The 3,761-nt window shown below is 34.9% G+C and overlaps 1 non-coding gene across 1 annotated transcript; it reads right to left on the bottom strand.

Annotated features, from left to right (window-relative positions):
- Positions 1-3,654: 3,654 nt before the first annotated feature.
- LOC122302045 lies at positions 3,655-3,761 on the bottom strand. Its single transcript, XR_006240294.1, has one exon. It is a non-coding gene; the product is annotated as a small nucleolar RNA R71 (small nucleolar RNA).

The following is a 3,761-nucleotide window of genomic DNA, read 5'->3' as shown; positions in this document are numbered from 1 at the left end:
GACTCAGACATTAGGGACACCACAGTGGCAAATATGTGTACAAACAGCTAAAGATACAGTCCTTTACATGGACAGATTGTGAGCCCAAAGCTTTTCACAAGAAGAGAAGTTGATGAAATAGCAGCAGCAACAAAAGAAGATAACTACAAGTACAATGATCATGACAATTATATTGAGGAGGAAGAAGAAGAAGAAGAGAGCTATGTTGGACTAGGAATGACACTTGCTTCCTGGGAGCATAAAAGTTATATACGAAGTTAATCTCTGTAGGCACACTGAAGGTAGCTAACTTTGACTATTTCTCAATTATGTTATTCATCGTATGTTGAGAGTTGTTGTTAGGCCACATCATGCAGAATAAGAAAATGTGGACAACTTATGAAATGTTGTCATCAATTCCACATGGATATGCCAAATAACACAAGGTAAGGAAGCATTAACTGTAGTTTTTGCATCAATGCCTTCAGAAGATATAATACTCGGATTTCAAAAACACTGCCCCATTAAAATATTAACGATGAGCCCAATATTGTTTTTTCTTTACTGTTCTGTAAAATCCATAAGTGAGTTTTGTAGCAGCCTTAATTTTTTCTCTCTCATAAATTGTCCAAGCTAGCAATTAAAGTCACGTAGGCATCAATGTTTAACATATCATTCAAAAGAACAGTACACCAACTTTAATTAGCATGAGAATAGCTTTTATCGATGAATGAAAATGCCCACACACATATGTAGAATTGCATTCTAGATTGCAGTCTAGCTGCTCCATCAATAATTGCTCCTAAATGAAATGAAAGGTTTGTTAAGGCATGTTAGATTCTTAGAAAATTAAATATTAATTATAACCACAAAAATTGATATTTGAGAAAAAAAATTATTAATGTGTAAAATAAAATCTAGGAGAATGAATCAAAGGATTACATAACTTCTATAGAGTTTACCCCATATATCCTAACAACATGATCTAAGATAATAAAAAGGAAGCCGAAGCTAATAATAATATATACTCATAGTATCAATTTTTTGGGTATCTTGTGGCCATATACATCCCCAAAATATCATCAAGTACTTCAACAACATCAAATCATTCACAATATTCCCAAATACTAACAATATATCATATGCTAACTAACCCAATAGAGAGAGAAGTTCTCACCTCTCTCTAGGAACCTAAGCCGGAAACCCTCCCCAGAGGGAGGTGGGAGCTTCGGCTCCTCCCCTCCCTCCTCCCTCTCTATTTCTTGCATTGTTCTTTTTTCTCATTTATTTATCCTTGTGTTTGTGTTTTTGTGTTTATTGTCAAAGCTTGGAGATCTTTAGATGGAGAGCCCGTCGTTCTGCTATGATGGCAGTGCTACTAACCGTAATGCTTGAGTTGAGAGTGCCTTTGGTTGAGAGGAGCTACAGCAGATGCAGCTTACGACTGATGGCTTTGCTCCATGTGTTTTCCGGTTTAAGCATGGAAGAAGCCAATATGTTGCTTTCTGTAGTCTAGCAGCAAACACACACCCCTCAACAAGCTTCCTAAGGCGTCGATCCATCATACGGCCAAAGGTTCGAGTCAAAAGGAGTGGCGCGTGTGCCACAAGCCCGGGTCATTGCTCACATGTGATAGCCATGCGCTACCGTAATGGTGTTTCTGTAGCCGCCACGTACAAATTCCCTTGGGCCAGCAAGTTCATCTCCTTCAAATCTGACAGTCAACCATGCTCCTAGGGTGGCGCGTGTCCCTCATGCACCATTTTCGCTACTTTCTTTGGTATTTTATTTTTCCTCCAAGGTTGAAAGTGCGGATTTACAGCTTTTCAAGCTGTAATTCGTAACTTTTCCCATGTTTTTTTAATTTCCGTTTTGGCTTGTTTAGGATAATAAAAAAGAAACAAAAAAAAAAACATTGTCTCTTGGACTATGTCCATAGAATGTGTCCTCTATGCTGTCTTAAATAGAGTATGAGGTTATGTGCATTCTATTTTGGACAAAATGATACTATCTCTCAGACCTTTGGTATATAAGAGTACAGTATGGACAAGACCATATCAGTCACAAAGAAATTTGTGTACTGGGGAGCTTTTTTTGGTTGTAGTTGGCCGGTATTTTATATGTCTGGTTAATGTTGTAATGTCTCGTTTATGGTAAATGAAGTTCATTTAAAAAAAAAAAGAAAAGAAAAGAAAAGAAAAACTAACCCAAGATATTTGCATCCAATACTTGGTAACTTTATTGTTGTACCATACTTGGTAAACATCATATGCATAGTAAACAATTGCCAACCTTATTTTCTACCAACCTAACATTAAAAAATCACACTTGCATGGTAAACATTTCCATGCTCCCAATTACCACACAATACTAACAACACCATCAGTTAATAATTTTGACTCTATAATAACCTTTCACACAATTCATTGGTAGTTTCAAAGAAACAATTGTCACAAAATGACATTAGTATAAAGAGTTTTGCTCCATATTAAACTAGTTTTGTTAAACTAAGTGCAACAAATGAAAGTTAAACCTGATCCAACACAATGGGAGTACATATATATATGTTTAGAAACTGAAAACATAATTTAATGAGATGATCCAACTGAGCATGCTAAGTTTCATATTTTTTCTACAAATTAAGCACATCAAGAAAGTCCAAGTGGCAACTGAGACAAATTGGTTTAATAGAATAGTCATTCATTCATCCAAATGAGCAGTTTCAGAGTACTATAGTAATTTATACACTGGCATGGTAAATTAATGGATGGCGATCAAGTACTACAATCGGGAAGGAACTAATGTTTCTTACAATCATAGCATATCTTGTGCATATGAGTGAGTATGTGTGTATGCATACATGGATAGAAAAATAGATAGATAGATGGATAGATAGATAGAGAGAGATAGATGGATGGATGGATGAAGAGAGAAAAATATTGTCAAAAGCAATATATAAAGACAGAATATTAATAATTAGTTAGTTTCAATTTCTTGAATATCATGGATTTCCACAAGATAACCATTAAGCTGAAATAGGTCTTTTTTTTTCCTTGCTTGTTTTGCATTTAGTTTTTAGAATAGAAGACTTTAGGTGGTGCATACATTAATTAATTTTGAGACTTGTCCATACCTTTTAGTCTTCTTGAATGTGCTTGAGCCTCTATGATGAATGATCTTGTAGCAACGTGATCAAACTAGTAGATTGAGAAAAGAGGAAATTGTTTCAAAAGAATTGGTGGATAGGTTGTCAGGTGATTCCATAAATTATTCTGACACCATGGCTGACAATCATAGTCTTCATGACGAACTCGAAAATGAGGAGGCACAAAATAATCTATTAATGAGAACTTTGCATGAATATTCGCAGCCAACAAGGACAAGTACTCCATCTTGCATGATTTTTCCTACGAATATGGAAAATTTTGATTTAAAACCGGGAGTAATTTAAACTCAGAAAGTCTTTATTTAAATTTGAAAGAATTTGAAGAGGTTTGTGCAACTTTACAAAACCAAACTGTCAATGATGATATTGTTAGATTAAAGTTGTTTTCATTCTCTTTGAAAGAAAAATCTTAAAATTGGCTGAATTCCTTGAGAGCAAGATCTATTGGCACATGGCAGGAAATGCAAAGAGAATTTTTGAAAAAGTTTTTTCCTACTTACAGGACCAACACTATTTGCAATAACATTATGAATTTTTCAAAAAAAGAAAATGAAACATTTTTTCAATGTTGGGAGCGTTTTAAAGAATTATTGCTAACTTGCCCACATCATGGCTT

The sequence above is a fragment of the Carya illinoinensis genome, chromosome 2, assembly GCF_018687715.1.
Source record: "Carya illinoinensis cultivar Pawnee chromosome 2, C.illinoinensisPawnee_v1, whole genome shotgun sequence".
NCBI lineage: Eukaryota > Viridiplantae > Streptophyta > Magnoliopsida > Fagales > Juglandaceae > Carya > Carya illinoinensis.
This window is presented reverse-complemented; position numbering and strand designations above follow the sequence as displayed.